This window comes from Chiloscyllium plagiosum, unplaced genomic scaffold (genome assembly GCF_037043375.1).
Source record: "Chiloscyllium plagiosum isolate Xiang-an unplaced genomic scaffold, Cpla_swu_hap1 HiC_scaffold_43, whole genome shotgun sequence".
NCBI classification, from domain to species: Eukaryota; Metazoa; Chordata; class Chondrichthyes; order Orectolobiformes; family Hemiscylliidae; genus Chiloscyllium; species Chiloscyllium plagiosum.
In genome coordinates, this window is record NW_028270181.1 from 30,342,398 (window position 1) to 30,360,877 (window position 18,480).

The window sequence follows — 18,480 nt, forward strand, 5'->3', positions numbered from 1 at the left end:
TCGCTGTTGCTGGATTAGTCTCACTGACTCCAGTGGTGACATGTTCAACCCATCCACTGCCCACCTCCCATCTTGTCTCCCCATATGGAGCGACCTCCTGAGCAAGAGCCTGCAGCAGACTCTCACGGAATTGAAAACATGAGAAGTCACTTAAAGTCACAGGGTCACATAGCATGGACACAGATCCTTCAATCCAAATCATCCATAGCCCAAATTAATCAAAGCCAGCATTTGGCCCCTATCCCTCAAAACACTTCCTGTTCCTTTCCCCAACCAGATGCCTCTTACATGTTGCAATTGCACCAGTCTCCACCACCCCCTCTGGCAGCTCACTCCATACACGCACCATCATCTGTGTGAAAAAGCTGCAGCTTAGTTCCCTTTTAAATCCTTCCCCTCTCACTTTAAACCCGTGATCTCTAGTTTTGGACTCCCCCTACCCTTGGAAAAGGATCTTGTCTGTTTATCCTATCCATGCCCTTCATGATTTTATAAACCTCTAAGGTCAGCCCCTCAGCCTCTGATGCTTCAAGGAAAATAGCCCCTGTCTCTTTAGCCTCTCCCTATACTTCAAACCCTCCAACCCCAGCAACTTCTTTGTAAATCTTTTCTGAACCCTTTCAAGCTTAATAACATTATTCCTATAGTCAGGAGATTAGAATTGAATGCAGTATTCCAAAAGTGGCCTAACCAATGCCCTTTACAGCCGCAACGTGACATCCCAAGGTCAAAACTCAAACGATACCAGGTTATAGTCCAACAGTTTATTTGAAATTGCAAGCTTTTGGAGCTCTGCAACCTGGTGTCGTTTGATTTTTGATCATGTCCATCCCAATCCAACTCTGGCATCGCCACATCACTAGAACTGAGTTAGGAGTTCTTTATGACAAACCACATTGGCACTCTCTGAATGATCTGAGTGCTCCTTGCTAAACAGGTTCAGGACATGCTAGGACCCCTGTACAGCCATCCTCCGCTTCTGGAGTCCGAGTACAAAGCCCTTATGATTAGATTCAATTCCCTACAGTGTGGAAACAGACCCTTCGGCCCAACCAGTCCATACCGACCCTCCAAAGAGTAACCCACCCAGACCCATTTCCCTCTGACTGATGCACCTAACACTACAGAGAATTTAGCTTGGCCAATTCATCCAACCTGCACATCTTTGGACTGTGGGAGGACACGGGGAGAATGTGCAAACTCCACACAGACAGTCACCCGAGGCTGGAATCGAACCTGGGACCCTGGTGATGTGAGGCAGCAGTGCTAATCACTGTGCCACCCCAATGCACTCACGGACATAAACAAACAATGATGCACATCGCTGAGGAGTGTCCCTCTACAGATAATACACTGGACAATCACCTTAAAGTCAGCAAATAAGGAGGCTAACACTTGGCTTTGAGGGATGTGTACTTATTCAATAGATAAACTCCTTACAGATAATAGGAGTATTCTTGGACATTGTCCAAAAATCAATCCTCCTGTGAGAATCTTGCAAACAAATGCCAGTTGAGTATTGAGTTGGGAGTCAAAAGTGGGGGAACACAGGGTTCTTTGTGTGTTTTAAATGGCAGGAGGTTAGTAACAGATGTTACCTTTCCCTGTTAACACAACAATCCGTCAAGTGGGATCTTGCAGTTGTGTTCCTACCTCTGGGCTAAAAGACCTGGGTTCAAATCTTACCTGCTACAGAGGTGTGTTATAACATTTCAACACAGGGCATCAAACAAAATAAATAAAAATCAGCAGGTTTGTGTGCTCAGTAGCTTGGTGCAAACTGCCAAATTTGAAAGGACAAAATGCAGAATTTTACTTTCCACAAATAGAGACACATTTTCTGTAAGCCACAGTGCATTATTTTTTGCGCATTCTATTAAGCAATTTAAATTATGTAATTGTACTTTCATTTCCATCATTTTAATGAACGAAAAGTGATTCAGTCCTATTCTTGGATTTGCCTCATGGCGGTAGAATGGTACATCGAAGGAGAAATGGTACCCTAAACAAAGCAGTGCATTGTGGGTATGTCAACAGGAAAGCAGGATGGGAAGATAGTGGTTAAGTAATTTTTAATTGGTGCTGGAGTTGTTAGAGTTCTGAAGCTCATTAGATTAGATTAGATTAGATTACAGTGTGGAAACAGGCCCTTCAGCCCAACAAGTCCACCCTGCCCCGCCGAAGCGCAACCCACCCATACTCCTACATTTACCCCTTACCTAACACTATGGGCAATTTAGCATGGCCAATTCACCTGACCTGCACATCTTTGGACTGTGGGAGGAAACCGGAGCACCCGGAGGAAACCCACGCAGACACGGGGAGAACGTGCAAACTCCACACAGTCAGTCGCCTGAGGCGGGAATTGAACCCGGGTCTCTGGCGCTGAGAGGCAACAGTGCTAACCACTGTGCCACCGTGCCACCCACATTGCGTCTGTAATCATAAATACGCCTTCTTCAGTCCACCATTGAAGATTAATGACACTACACTCTGGATTGCTATCTGTATAACCTTGAAAAAAAGAGGCCAGAGAAAATATATCTGGTGATGCATTTGAATAAAATACTAAAGTAAAACTCAATGGACTAAAACAGATATTAAATTAGTTGGCACACTGTTATAGCAAGGAAAAAAGTATAGAGAAAGACTCGGAGGGCAACTCCAGTCAACCTCCAGGTGGACCAGTTAAGTCAACTGCTCCAAGCACACGCCAGGAGATCTGTTAACGGACCGACCATCTGAGACAGACCTTGCATTGCAGGATTTCTAAGTAACCAGTGTCACTCTGAGTATGTGCTACAGCTGAGTAGTTTAATAAAAGTGGAGCACATTAGGTGAAGCAGTATCCAGGTTCCAAGCCTTTAGACAAAATAAAGGGGTCTTCACACTTACCGTATTTTCAACAACTCTAGTCAAGCGCATTTTAGTGCTTTACTTCAGCAAGGCATTTGATAAGGTTGCCCATGGTAGGCTCATTCATAAAGTCAGGAAGTATGGGATACAGGGAGATTTGGCTATCTGGATTCAGAATTCGTTGCTGATTGAGAGCAGAGAGTGGTTGTAGATGGAAAGTATTCTGCCTGGAGGTGAGTGGTTCCCCGCAGGGCTCTGTTCTTGGACCTCTGCTTTTTGTAGTTTTTATAAATGACTTGGATGAGGAGATTGAGGGGTGAGTTAGTAAATTTGCAGACGACGCAAAGGTTGGAGGTGCTGTTGATAGTACTGAGGACTATTGCAGGCTGCAGCATGACATAGACAGAATGCAGAGCTGGGCTGAGAAATGGCAGATGGAGTTCAACCTGAATAAATGCAAAGTGATGCATTTTGGAAAGTCAAACTTGAATGCTGAATATAGGATTAAAGACAGGATTCTTGGCAGTGTGGAGGAACAGAGGAATCTTGGTGTTCAAGTACATAGATCCCTCAAAGTTGCCACCCAAGTAGATAGGGTTGTTAAGAAAGCATATGGTGTTTTGGCTTTCATTAACAGGGGGATCAAGTTTAAGAGCTGCAAGGTTTTGCTACAGCTCTACAAGTCCCTGGTGAGACCACACTTGGAATATTGTGTCTAGATCTAGTCGCCCTGCTATAGGAAAGATACAGAGGCTTTGGAGACAGTGCAAAGAAGGTTTACCAGGATGCTGCCTGGACTGGAGGGCTTGTCTTATGAAGAGAGGTTGACTAAGTTTGGACTTTTCTCTCTGGAGAGAAGGAGGAAGAGAGGTGATCTGATCGAGGTATACAAGATAATGAGAGGAATGGATAGAGTCAATAGCCACGAGGGGTCATAGTTTTAAGATATTAGGAGGAAGGTATAGAGAAGACGTCAGAAGTAGGTTCTTTACGCAGAGAGTTGTGAATGCATGGAATGCGTTGCCAGCGGTGGTGGTGGAAGCAGAGTCATTAGGGACATTTAAGCGACTGCTTGGACATGCACATGGATAGCAGTGAGTTGAGGGGTGCATAGGTAAGGCTATTTTGTTTTACATTGGTATTAATCCTCGGCACAACATCATAGGCGGAAGGGCTTGTTCTGTGCTGTACTTTTCTATGTTCTATGTTCTATTTTCTGATCTTTTACCCTGTGGTGAGGAACCTCATCCAACCAAGAAAATGAATTTGTAGCCCTCCTTACAATCTCAAAAGGTCATAGGGTTTCCGAGTCCACGAAAAATTTCTGAAGTGTGATCAGCATGTTAATGCAGAAAGAAAATGTTTGGCAAGATCCCAAAAGCAGCAACGTAATCACCAGCAGGAAATTGAAGGATTGGTGGAGGGATAAATGACGGCTGGGCCAACACAGGAATTCTTTTGTTCTTCCTTGCAAAAGCAGCATGGGACATTTTTATATCTACCTCCAGAGACAGGTGACCAGGCAACTGGTGGTGTGCAGTGGTATATCCAGACACATAGTAATACAATAGGCCTCACAGAGCAGGGACTCAGATTCGATTTCAGCCTCGGGTGACAGGTTGTGGAGTGTTTACACGTTCTCCCCATGTGTGTGTGTGTGTGTGTGTGGGTTTCCTCCAGGTGCTCTGGTTCCCTCCCACAGGCGAAAGATATGCAGGATGGGTGGATTCGCCATGCTAAGTTATCCACAGCATTTGGGAACGCATAGGCTAGCTGGATCAGCCGTGATAAGTGTGGGATGACAGGGATAGCAGTCTGAGTGGGATGCCCCTTGGAGGGTTGGTGTGGACTTTATGGGCCAAACAGCCTCTGTAGAGATTCTGCAACAAAGTAGAATACACCAGCCAGGAACAGTGCAAGTGGCCAAGAAATCAAAGGAAAGAAACTGAATACAGTATTTACTTGAATATTTAGAGAACTGAAATATTTGCCCTAGAAGAATTCTACCTGTAGACTTGGGGAGCTGGAATAAAGAGGGGACGGGGAAATTGCCAGCTATTTTCATTTGTAGCTCTTGCAGTGATGCTCGCATTCTACTTTTGGATCTTGTCCGAACTAATTTCTTTTTGTTTTTAAAATAAAAAGCTCCTTCGACTTCTGTTGTTTGTTGCATAGTAATTTTTCTCTAAACACTGCAGCCACATTCCTGAATAGTACAATTCTAAAAGAAGAAACTTTCAGCAAAGCAGATTTTCCCACTGCAACCAACATAAAAACTGTAGTTAGGTTCTGTCTCAGACCTTTCTCACCAGAGAGATAAAAAGCATACCCTGTAAGTTGAAATTCTGTACATTCCTAAATTCCTATATTTGTAAATTAACTGACTTTTAACAATAAAAAATACTGAAGTATGCAATAAATATGCTAAATCTTCCCACCATCTGCTGCTTGCGCCCTAGCTCTCTGGCTAACCTTCCCACTTACCGTCTCTCCCTTTAGCCAATGCAGCCACTAGCTGTGTCCCTCTCTTGAATCCTCACAGTGGACAAGAGCAGGGAAGGGAATGAAAAGAGCTGCAAGTGAGAGGATCGGGTGAGGGAAGCAGTGACAGGGAGGGTCAGGGAAGGTAACAACACAAAAGAGAGTCGGCAAGTGCAAGAAGCCAACTAGTGGTCACTCCAAAATAGAGCTGGTCGGTTCACTTGATACTACAGGAAATGACACTAAAGCAAATTTCCCAATGCAATGCCTGCATAACCATGATGCTAAATGAGGCACCTTCAAATGGGAAGCTACTGCGCTTCCCAGTGGTGGGATGTTGTAATTACAGAGTGACATGTTTACATGCACCATTTCCATTTTAATCTTGGACTTCGCCTTTTAGTCTCACTGCATCCGAACACTGTCTGTGGTCAGCATAAAAATCATAGGACGGGAACAGCTAACTAAGTATTTACACGTGATCACATTGGCACATCAACATTTATCAAAGCAAATTTACAGCAACACATTTCTTTATACATAAAATATGAAAACTTCTTGAGGTTCAACTAGAAGCAAACTTTACTGAAATGTCAAACACTTAATGCTCACACATTCTTTTTCTGTCTCTCTCTCTCTCTCTCTCTCTCACACACACACACACACACACATTCTGTGCCAATTTTAAAAATGTAATTATTCAATGCAGTGCCCAATCATTTATCAAATACATGTAAACAAATGACTAGAATTTCTTTTCTGGAGAAAGATGTAAAGGGAAGCACGAACTCTCCAGTTGGCTCCATTAGTGAATGCACTTCATCTCATGGTGTTCAGAAACAGGACAGTCACTAGTGTGGGTCCAGCTCCTGACTACAATCCATTGACTTCTGCCGCTACTACCTGCTATAGAATCTTGGAATCTTTACAGTGTGGAAAGAGGCCATTCAGCCCATCAAATTTGAACCAATCAGGCTTGCTGCAATGTTCCAGTGAAGCTCAGCGCAAGATGGAAGAACAGCACCTTATTTTCCGGTGGGGAACTCCATAGCCTTCTGGACTCCATACGGAGTTCAACTTTCAGGCTTGACGTACCTTCTCCCGTGTTCTCACCCCAACCCCCACACACCAAGCCTAGTTATCACATGGTCTGTTATTCCAGACTACCCATTGCAAGCCACTAATAAGACCATAAGATCATAAGACATAGGAGCGGAAGTAAGGCCATTCGGCCCATCGAGTCCACTCCGCCATTCAATCATGGCTGATGGGCATTTCAACTCCACTTACCCGCATTCTCCCCTTAGCCCTTAATTCCTTGTGACATCAAGAATTTATCAATTTCTGCCTTGAAGACATTTAGCGTCCCAGCCTCCACTGCACTCTGTGGCAATCAATTCCACAGGCCCACCACTCTCTGGCTGAAGAAATGTCTCCGCATTTCTGTTCTGAATTTACCCCCTCTAATTCTAAGGCTGTGTCCACGGGTCCTAGTCTCCTCGCCTAACGGAAACATTTTCCTAGGTCCACCCTCTAATAGACTCCATTAGCAGCTATTCATTCTCCTAAACTGACCATTATCCACTCCTTTGTCTGTCCAACCGTTTTTTTCTCTTTAGGCTCTACCTCCACCTATCATTTACTCCTTACCCCCTACCCCCACCATATCTTCTGCATAAGCCCCACCAATTTTCGAGCTACCATTAGTTCTGAGAAAGGGTCACTCGACCTGAAACATTAATTCCGATATCTCTCCAAAGATGCTGCCAGACCTGCTGAGATTTTCCAGCAATTTCTGTTTTTGTTTCTGATGGGACAATTCAGAATGGCTAATCCATCTAATCTGTCTATCTTTGGACTGTAGGAGGAAACCATGGCACCCAGAGGAAACTTACATACACTGGACTCGAAGCTGGGTCCCTAGCGCTGTGAGGCAGCAGTGCTAGCCACTGAGACACTGTGCCACCCCTACAGCATGTTAAAACTAAATCCCTGATACATTCTTTAGTCTGCATTAACTAGTTGGTCATAATGAAGGTATGAGCTCGAGCATCTTACAAGAATGAGAGGTTGAGCAGGGTATCATAACTGGCTTCCCACTGACCCTTTTCCAAAACAGACATGGAAGGTACTCAGTCAGCTTTTGTGTTCTTGATGATCTATTGGTAACCATAACTGGAATAATAATGAAGGTTGATAGGCTGTGAGACCTCTTCCTTGTTCGAACAGGATATTCGCACTCACTAGTCAGGCTTGCCCAGAAACAATGTCTCTTTCAACAAGGCACTATGGGGTTTCTTCACTCTCGCTAATCATATTCACCAAAAGAAACAGTAAGAATGGATTGGGAAACTGGAGAGGGTGGGTGGGAAAAGGGTGGGGTGGGATTGAAGGATGACCTGTTTGCAGCCTTTGACATGCCTCAATTCACCACCTTCACCTATTGCCTCTTCAATACCATCCAGCTGTGTGGCAACTCCCATCTGCTGCCATTTGGGTCTGCCCAATGGTAGCTTTAGAATCACCTGCATTGGCTTCTCTTATGGTTCTGCACTGGTTTCTCTGGAAGCTCCCAAGGATCTATCCTCGAATCCCTCTTATTTCAGATCTGTATATTGCCCTTGGTGGCATCATCCACATGTACACTAAAGACACCCCCAACTCTCTCAATCTCACAGCATCTAACATCCAGCATGCAGCATATCCTGAATGTGCCCAAATTCCTTCCAATGAAATATTTGGAAAACCACATCTTTGGATCCCAGGACAAATTGTTACCCAGCAACTGGCTCACTCCCAACCTCTTGAGGCTGAAATAGACTGTTTGCTATCTTGCTACTATCTTGGACCCTGAGATGAGCACAACCCCACTCTATCACCAAGTGCACCAACATTCATCCAAGCTTGGTTCTGCCCCGTTTGAGTTCGTCCACTCATTTACTAGTTCCTGAGTTGACTATTCCAATGCTTTCTCACCAGTCTCCTATTTCTCATCATTAACTTAAGTCATCTGCTGCCCACATCCTTCCTCATACCAAGCCCCATCAACATTTCTACGCTAACCTGTACTCATCGCAATCCAGAAACACCTTTTCTTTCTTCCTTTCAAACGCAGTATTGCCAGCTCCAACCCCACTAATCTCCGCTAATCTATCACCCACTTGGATCTTTTCAGATCTCTGATTTCTGCCTGTTGAGTCTTGCCATTGGTGACAATGTTCTCTGCAGCTTTGGGCCTACACTCTAAATTTCCTCACTAAATTTGGGCCTACACACTAAATTTCCATCACTCTGCCTTTCCTTCCTTTCTTTAGAATCATCGTCTTTGATCAATCTTTTAGTTGCCTGCCCGATACCTCCTCATTTAGCTCAGTTAAGTCTCTTAGGAAGATCCTTGGGATACTTCACTCAGTGGAAGGCACTATTTCAGTGCAAATTGTTGATGGTGAGGCAGAAAACTTCTTAAAATTGTGAAATAGGCTAATGACAGTGTTAGTTTCAACACCTAAGATATAATCATAGCAAGAATTCCAAATAAGGTCTTTGTTGCAGTGCAAGATCGAAATATTAAATGGCATGGATGTTTTTCACAGGAGACTGGATAAGTGCCGAAGGAAGACAGAAATGTTGATACAGTGAAATGCAGTAAATAAATAATGGGAGGAACGTAAGTGAAGCATAAACACTGGTATTGATTCTTTAGAGCAAATAGCCTGTTTCCCTGTTGCTACTGCAAAGCAATCAAGAAAGATTCCTCGCAAAAATAAAGCAAATCAAATTCAAGGTCCAAATGAAATTCTTTTGCCAAGGACATGATTTTGAAATACTGGCCAACTTGTGAACTTGGGATTATGTCGATTGACAGTGAAGAGAAGAAATTTCTAATTCTACCAAAGAATTATACATCTGCCAGTTGAGACAAAACAGCTGAAAGTAGTGCGAGATATGAAACTATCAGCAATTGTCCATGCAGTGTTCAGGCAGCAATATTAAAACAACATCTGCCAAAGTTCGGAAGGGTAAGAGGACTTGATTGACACATAGAAGATCCTGAGCGATCTTGATGGCGAAAACCTGGGAACGATCTTCCTAGGGGAGAATCTAGAACTAGGAGTTCGGTTTTAAAAAACAGAGGGTGGCCATTTAAGACAGAGCGAAGGCAAAAAATGGTCTCTCACAGTGTTGAATTTTTTGGAACTCTTTTCCTAAAACAGTGGTAGAAGCAGAGCCTTTGAGTATTTCCGAGGCTAGCTGGATCAATTCTTGTTAGGCAATGGAGTGAGTAGACCTGAGGGATAGGTGGGGGCATGAGGGTTTGAGGTTACAATCAGATCTTATTAAATGGTGGAGCAGGTTTGAAGGGTCAAATCGCTCCTACTCCGAACTGATAATGTATGTATGTATTAGGAAGCAAGCCAGGCTGGAAGCTCAGTGCTAAAGGACAGCACAGTGGCTCAGTGGTTAGCACTGCTGCCTCACAGCACCACGGATCCCGGCTCGATTCCAGCCTCAGGCAACTGTGTGGAGTCTGCACATTCTTCCCGTGTCTGTCTGGGTTTTCTCTGAATGCTCTGGTTTCCTTCCACAGTCCAAAGATGTGTAGGTTAGATGGATTGGCCATGCTAAATCCGCACAGAGATGTGCAGGCTAAGCGAATTACAGGGATATGATGGGTATGTGTAGGATGGTCTTCAAAAAGTCAGTGTTGACTCGCTAGACTGAATGGTCTGCTTCCATATTGTAGGGATTCTATAATAAATATACTCTGTTTCTTGGGTTGACATCTTCCACTGTGGTTATCAGTGGCATAAGTGTGTGTGTGGCATCTTTGTTTGGCAGATGACAGCCGATTCAGACTCTGGGCTAGAGTAGTAGGCTTAAATTGAGAAAACGGGGAAGAATTGAGGTATATACATTATATCACCACGGGTAAAGTGTAAGGAGGATAAAGACAAATATCCTGATTATGCACAATTTGTCTTAAAAAGCTAGAATTATCAATGAAAGAAGAGAAACCTTCAAAGTTTTGGAGAAGAGTGAATTAAGGAGTAAGATATTGGATGGTGTGCAGACTCGGTGGAGAAAAAAACTGTAATGATACAGAGAGAGACAATACTAGACGTAAATTAAAGATTGTGTCAAAGTATTAGTCCAACAACCCAATGTTGAGTGCAGCCAGTGCTTAATATCTTCAATAAAGAGTAATTAAAAACATAAAGGGAAACAATTCAGCCCACAGTTCTTGTGTTGGATTTTTTTGAAACAGTATATCTGTGTATTGCGGCTACAATAGCAGGTCAGAGGCTAGGAATCCTACAGCGAGTAACTCACCTGTCTCCGCAATGTCTGTCCATCATCTACAAGGCACAAGTTAGGACTGCAATGGAATACTCTCCACTTGACTGGATGAGTGCAGTTCCAACAACACTCAAGAAGCCTGACACCATGCAGGACCCTTTGTTAGCACCCCATTCACCACCTTCAGCCTTCACCCCCTTCAGCATCAACGTACACTGGCAGCAATTTGCAAATTTACATGAACCACAGGCACAACTCACCGAGTCTCAATGAATAACACACTGTGAACACCTACCATTAAAATGGACAAAGGCAGCAGATGAACAGGAGCACCACTTCTACAAGTTCCCTCCACACTACACACCACCTTGACTTTGAATCATAGAATCCCTACAGAGGTGAATCAGGCCATTCAGCCCATCAAATCCACCCTGAGAACTGCAGCAGTTCAAGAAAGTAGCTCACCACCACCTCCTCAAGGGCAATTAGAAATGTGCAATAAACACTGGCCCAGCCAGCAAGCCCATCACACTCCTGAACAAATTTAAAAACTCACTGAGCTTCTCCCAATTACAAGCATTTTTACCTCCAATATTTTCTGGTCTCCTTCTGCAACGATTCTAAACAAAAGCAGACTTTGGTCACTGAACTCCGAAAGTAACACCCACCACTTGCATCACTTGGGAAGTTGTTGAGAATAAAACACTAATGTCTTTTAAAGCCCTTTAGATTTAGCGCTGAAGGAGGAGCAACAGCATTTGTTTGAGATCAGAAAATGTCCAAAGTTGCTTTAAGGTGGTTTCTTCAAAGAAAGGAAAACTGTTTCGTGAGATCAGCAGATTACCCACCACTTAAACAAGCCTTACGCGACCAGTGCAAAGTGCCAGGTGTCAATATTATAGGGTAAAGTCATGAAGAACACAGAAGTAGTACATGTAACTTTTCTCTAGCCTTCTGTGTGGCCTGTTTTAAAAGAATGTTGAAATGTAGTCCTGGCACAAATACTAACCAGCAACTGCTCATGAGAATCATGCCTTCTTAACAACTTGGCCACATTCCCTTTGCTGCGGTGCTCTCGAAGGCTATGTCTTTTTAAAATGCACCAGGTCTTGGCAGCAGTGGGGGTGAAACAATGGACTTTCTGTTCAGACTTCCCACTGATGCACAAATATGAGCTTTGCAAAACCTGTAAGCTCACAAAAACATCCAATGGAAGCTAGTTCACTCAAAAACTGGCACTCCTCTGCCAGCTTTGGTCACCAGGCTAGGATTTAGGACAGTGGGAGAGGGAAAGGGTAAAAGAGTATGTTTGCTTATTATGAAGAAGCATCATTCCTGACAGAGGCCTGTTAGGTCATTCCTTGCTCCCTGCTGAATCTGAGGATGATAGTTATGGACTGGGATTTCACCAAGCCTCAGGAGATGGGCTGAGAGGCTATAAACAAATCACAGTCATTTGGAACAAGAGGAAAACTCTTGCCAGGGTGAAGGGATATTTGGAAAGCAGGAAAACCAGTCATCCAACTGCCCAGTGACAAGCCCATTAACAGCCATTTAACTCACATCAGCCCTGGTCCTAGCAGGAGCTACTTGTCAAGCAGGGAAGGGTATCCTGGGAACATGGTAGCTCCCACTGCTCAGTCAAACCACAAATCACTGAGAGGCAACTGGCCCAGGGAATCATAATCTAGTTACCATACCCCGACTGATTCAGTAACCAATCCTAATAGAAAGGGATGATCAATGAAATTACAAACTTAGGTGAAATGATTAGCAACAGGTTCGTCTAAATTCAAAGAACTTTCAATCACAAATATTCTGGCAAAATTGCATTTAGCTGTGTCAGTCCTACATTAATCGCATTGTCGGTGCTGAGCATTAGCTGGGGAATTAACAGATAAGGGCGCTTAAGAGTGCTTGTGGTACAGTGGTAGTATCCCTACCTCTGAGACAGCAGGGCTAGGTTCAAGTCCTGCCTTTTCCAAAGGTGTGTCATAATGTCTCTGAACAGACTGATGAGGCAAGTACCCATGAGGTGAATGATCTTTTTGCACTGCCCAGTAATGGGATTTACATGTAAACTGGTAACTTCATTGGAAACACGGGTGATTTGGTGATGGGAAAAACAATGTGCAGCGGTGCATAACATCATCTCTGGACAGTAAAAGCAATGTAATAAGGGCTCTTGTGGTACAACAGTAGTGCCCCTACCTCTGAACCAGGCAGCCCAAGTTCAAGCTTTATTGCTGGAACAGCACAGCAGGTCAGGCAGCATCCAGGGAACAGGAGATTCGACGTTTCGGGCACAGGCCCTTCTTCAGGAATGGCCTGTGCCCGAAACGTCGAATCTCCTGTTCCCTGGATGCTGCCTGACCTGCTGTGCTGTTCCAGCAATAAAGTTTCAACTTTGATCTCCAGCATCTGCAGACCTCACTTTCTCCTAGCCCAAGTTCAAGTCCCACCTTTCTCTGAACGGTAGCTTAAAACATCTAGAAACGTTGGAACCTTAAACCTGGAACCTTAGAAACCCATGGCTACTGCGCTGGGAACAAGGCAAAAGGTAAATGCAAGAAAAGATGAAACCCCTATAAATAGATTGAAATGGTGGTTTATGGGCTAGGAGTTATACAGTCATAGAGTAATACAGCATGGAAAGAGACCCTTCGGCCCAAACTGGTCCATGCTGACCATGGTGTCCTCTCAGCTAGTTCCAATTTCCCACATTTGGTCCACATCTCTCAAAACCCTCCCCCTTCATGTACCTTTCCAAATTTTTTTTTTAATGTTGCTATTTTACCTGCCTCAACCAGTTCCTCTGGCAGCCCATTCCATATACGCACCACTGTGTGTGTGAAGAAGTTGCCCCTCAGGTCCTTCTTAAATCTTTCCCCTCTCACCTTAAACCTATGCCCTCTAGGTTTCAATACCTCCATCCTGGATAAAAAGGCTATATGCATTCATCTTATGATTTTATATCCCCCATGATTTTATAAAACTCAATAAGGTCACCCCTCATTCTCCGACATTCCAAAGAATAAAGTCCTATCCTGGCCAACTTCTCCCTATAACTCAGACCTACCAGTCCTGGCTACATCTTCGTGAATCTTCTTTGCACTCATTCCAGTTTAACTATGTCTTTTCAATAACAGAGTTACCAATACTCCAAGTGCAGCCTCACAAATGACTTATACAACTATAACATAGCATCCCAACTTCTATACTCAATACCTCGACTGATGAAGTCAGCATGCTAAATGTCTTCTTCACCACCCTGTCTACCTGTGACACTTATATACTTGTATTCCTAGGTCCCTCTGTTCCACAACACTCCTCAGGACCTTACCATTTACCGTATAAGTCCTACCTTGGTTTGACTTTCCAAAGTGCAATACCTCACACTTTTTTTTTTAGATTAGATTACTTACAGTGTGGAAACAGGACCTTCGGCCCAACAAGTCCACACCGACCCGCCGAAGCGCAACCCACCCATTCCACTACATTTACCCCTTTACCTAACACTATGGGCAATTTAGCATGGCCAAATCACCTGACCTGCACATCTTTGGACTGTGGGAGGAAACCGGAGCACCCGGAGAAAACCCACGCAGACATGGGGAGAATGTGCAAACTCCACACAGTCAGTCGCCTGAGTCGGGAATACTTATCTGTATTGAACTACATCTGCCAATCCTCAGCCCACTTGTCCATCTGATCAAGATCGCTCTGTAATTTTTGATAACCATCCTTGCTATCAATGATACCACCTAATTTTACACAGTTCACAAACTTTCTAATCATGCCTTGTACGTTCACATCCAGATCATTTATATGAATAACAAATAACAAAGGTCCCAGCACTGACCCTGTGGCACACCACAAGTCACAGGGCTCCAGTCCAAGAAATAACCCTCAGTCATCAACCTGTGCTTCCTATCTAACCAATTTTGAATCCAATTAACTCCCCCTGGATCTATGTGACCTAATCTTCACAACTAGCCTACTGAGCGAGACATTGTCAAAAGTCTTACTATAGTTCATATAGATAACATCCACTGCCTTACCCTCATCTATCTGCTTGGTTATCTCTTCGAAAAACTCTAAATGATTTGTCAGACATGACTTCCCACACACAAATCCATGCTGACTATCCCTAATCAGATCTTGACTATCCAAATGTTGGTTGATCCTGTCCCTCAGTATTCTCTCCAACAACTGCCCATCATTGATATCAGGCTCACTGGTTTGTAGCTCCCTGGCTTGTTTCGTTACCTTTTCTAAACAATGGAACGACATTAACCATCTTCCAGACTTCTGGAACTTCACCAGTGGCTAAAGATGAAGCAAATGTCTCTGCAATTTCGTCCCTAGCCCCTCACAATGTCTGAGGATGAACTTGATCAGGCCCAGGGGAGTAATCCACCTTTAACGTGCTTGAAGGCTACAAACACCTCCACTCTGCTAATTTGTATGTGGTCCAAAACATCCCCACATGTTTTCCTTATTTCCTTAGCGTCCATGATTCTCTCCGCAGCAAACACTGAGGAGAAATATTCATAAAAAAGCCAGAGGTCATTGTGCACATCAGTACAAATGACATAGATAGACAAAGGGATGGGGTCCTGCAAAATGAGTACTGGGAGTTAGGTAAGAAGCTAAAAAGCAGGACTTAAAGAATAGTGGTCACTGGATTACTCCCAGTAGTACGTGTCAATGAGGATAGAAATAGAAAGATAGGCCAGATGAATGTGTGACTTAGCAGCTGGTGTAGGGGGGAGGGGTTTCAGTTCTTGGATCACTGGGATCTCTTCTGGGGTTGAGATGACCTGTGCAAGAGAGACGGGTTGCACTTGAACCGGAGGGGGACGAATATCCTTGCAGGGAGATTTGCTAGCGTTACCTGAGAGGGTTTAAACAAGTTTGGCAGGGGGTTGTGGGACTCTGAACAAGAGAGACACCATTGGGAAATCAAGGGAAAATACAATAGCTATCGAGAACAAGTTTACTATTCAGGATATCCAGAGGAGCAGTAAAGGGAGGGACAAGACTTCTGGTTTAAAAGTGTTTTTATTCCAACACACAAGGCCTGACTGGTAAGGCAGAAGAGCTCAGGGGATGGATTGGCTCTGGGGACTGGGATATTATTGCCATAACAGAAACATGGCTGACAGAAGGACAGGACTGACAGCTCAATGTTCCAGGATACTGAAGCTATAGGCATGACAGAAGTACAAGGAAGCAAGGAGGAGGATTGCCTTTTTGATAAGGGAGGACATAACAACAGTCTTAGAAAGGATATTCTTAAGGGGTCATCAAATGAGGCCATATGGTTAGAATTTAGAAACAAGGGGATGGTCGCTTTGTTGGGACTGTATTATAGACCCCAAATAGCCAATGGGTACTAGAAGAGCAGAAGTGTCGAAAGATTGCAGATACCTGGAGGAATAATAGAGTGGTATTTTAATTTCCCCTGTATTGACTGGGCCACCCAGAGTGTAAAAGCCCCAGACACATTGTCAAATGAGTCCAAGAAAGTTTCCTAAATCAATTTGTAGTGGGCCCTACTCGGGAGGGTGCAACACTGGACCTCCTCTTAGGACACGAGATTGAGCACTCTGGGTCCAGTGACCATAACGTTTTTAGTTTTAACATAGTTATGAATAAAGATAGGACAGGTCCACAGGTTAAGGTGCTAAACTGGAGCAGGGCCAGTTTTGGGGCCTATTGGCAGGATCCAGCAGAGGTCGATTGGGTGAGTCTGTTTGAAGGAAGACGAATGACTGGCAATGGGAGGCCTTTAAACGTGTGATATCCACGGACAGTATGTCCCAGTTCGGGTGACGGGAAAAGCTGGCAGGTTTAGGGATCCCTGACTGACGAGGGATATGGTCAGGAAAAAGAAGAAGGCATTCATTGGGTTTAAACTATCGGGTTCAAGTGAATCCCTAGATGACTATGAAAAGCGTAGGAGCACACTTAAGGGGAAATCAGAAAAGAGAGTACGAGACAGATCTGGCAGATAAGGTTAAAGATAATCCCAACAGGTTCTATAGCTATATTAAGAGTAAACAGGTAACTAGGGAGAGAAAAGTTCTCTTAAGGATCAGCATGGCCGCCTATGTGTAGAGCCATAGGAGATGGGGGAGATTTTTAATGAATAATTTTTAATAAGCTGTATGCCTATAATACATAAGTCTGCAAATAAACCTAACTGCAAAAAGAAGGAAGTGCTAACAAAGCGTTACTGTCCCTGGATTATTAATCCAAAACACCAGGCTAATGTTCTGGAGTCATAGTTCAAATTCCCACATTTGGCAAGAGATATTCAAATTTAGTAAAACGTCTGGAAATAAAAACTAGCCGATGTAACCTTGCAGTCGCCTCTGATTAATGTAAATCTGCCATCCTGGCTGGTTCTGGCCGACTGTTAATTCCAGAGCCACAGCAACATTTGTTGCTCTTAACTATCCTCTGGGCAAATCGTGATGGGCAATAAATGCTGACCTAGCCTGTAACGCCCAGATCACACTGGACAACTTTTAAAAAATGAATTCAGCCGAGCTCACAGAGGTTGCAAATTATTTGGCTCAGTCAGAAGCTTCAGCTAAGGAGAGAAATGAAGTCTGTTGAAAGAACAGAGTTTGAATTGGGAGTGAAGATAGAGTCATAGAGATGTACAGCACGGAAACAGACCCTTCGGTCCAACCCGTCCATGCTGACCAGATATCCCAACCCAATCTAGTCCCACCTGCCAGCATCCGGCCCATATCCCTATAAACCCTTGCTATTCATATACACATCCAAATGCCTTTTAAATGTTACAATTGTACCAGCCTCCACCACTTCCTCTGGCACCTCATTCCATACACATACCACCCTCTGCGTGAAAAAGTTGCCCCGTAGGTCTCTTTTATAGCTTTCCCCTCTCACACTAAACCTATGCCCTCTAGTTCTGGACTCCCCGGCCCCATGGAAAAGACTTTGTCTATTTATCCTATCTATGCCCCTCAATTTTGTAAACCTCTAGAAGGTCACCCTCAGCCCCTGACATTCCATGGAAAACAGCCCCAGCCTGTTCAGCCTCTCCCTGTAGCTCAAATCTTCTAACCCTGGCAACATCCTTGTAAATCTTTTCTGAACCCTTTCAAGTTTCACAACATCTTTCCGATAGGAAGGAGACCAGAATTGCATGGAATATTCCAACAGTGGCCTAACCAATGTCCTGTACAGCCGCAACGTGACCTCCCAATTCCTGTACTCAATACTCTGACCAATAAAGGAAAGCATACCAAACATCTTCTTCACTATCCTATCTACCTGTGACTCCACTTTCAAGGAGCTATGAACCTGCACTCCAAGGTCTCTTTGTTCAGCAGCACTCTCTAGGACCTTGCCATTAAGTGTATAGGTCCTGCTAAGATTTGCTTTCCCAAAATGCAGCATCTTGCATTTATCTGAATTAAACTCCATCTGCCACTTGTCAGCCCATTGGCCCATCTGATCAAGATCCTGTTGTAATCTGAGGTAACCTTCTTCGCTGTCCACTACACCTCCAAATTTTGGTGTATTCTACCCACTTTGCTTACACAGCAATACAATGGCACAATGCCCACCAGTAACTCATTTCACTCACAGTATTTTGGAACCCATGCCAGGAAATATAGTTAGAGAGAAATCTGGAAATTGAGAAGAAGCGGGCAGGGGAGTGGGACTAATTAGTTAGATCTTCATCGAGATGTAATAGACTGAATGGCTTCTTCCTATACTGTGCCAATCTATGATTTTACATTGATTCAATGAAATATAATCACACTTTCTTTGCAATTTACGATGTTAAAGAGAAAATGA

General features: G+C 43.9%; 1 protein-coding gene across 3 annotated transcripts in view; it reads right to left on the minus strand.

Moving 5' to 3' along the window:
- The window catches only part of LOC122541754 (PDZ and LIM domain protein 1), an 85,416-nt gene that overhangs the window by 46,471 nt on the left and 20,465 nt on the right, over positions 1-18,480 (minus strand). The window lies entirely within an intron of this gene.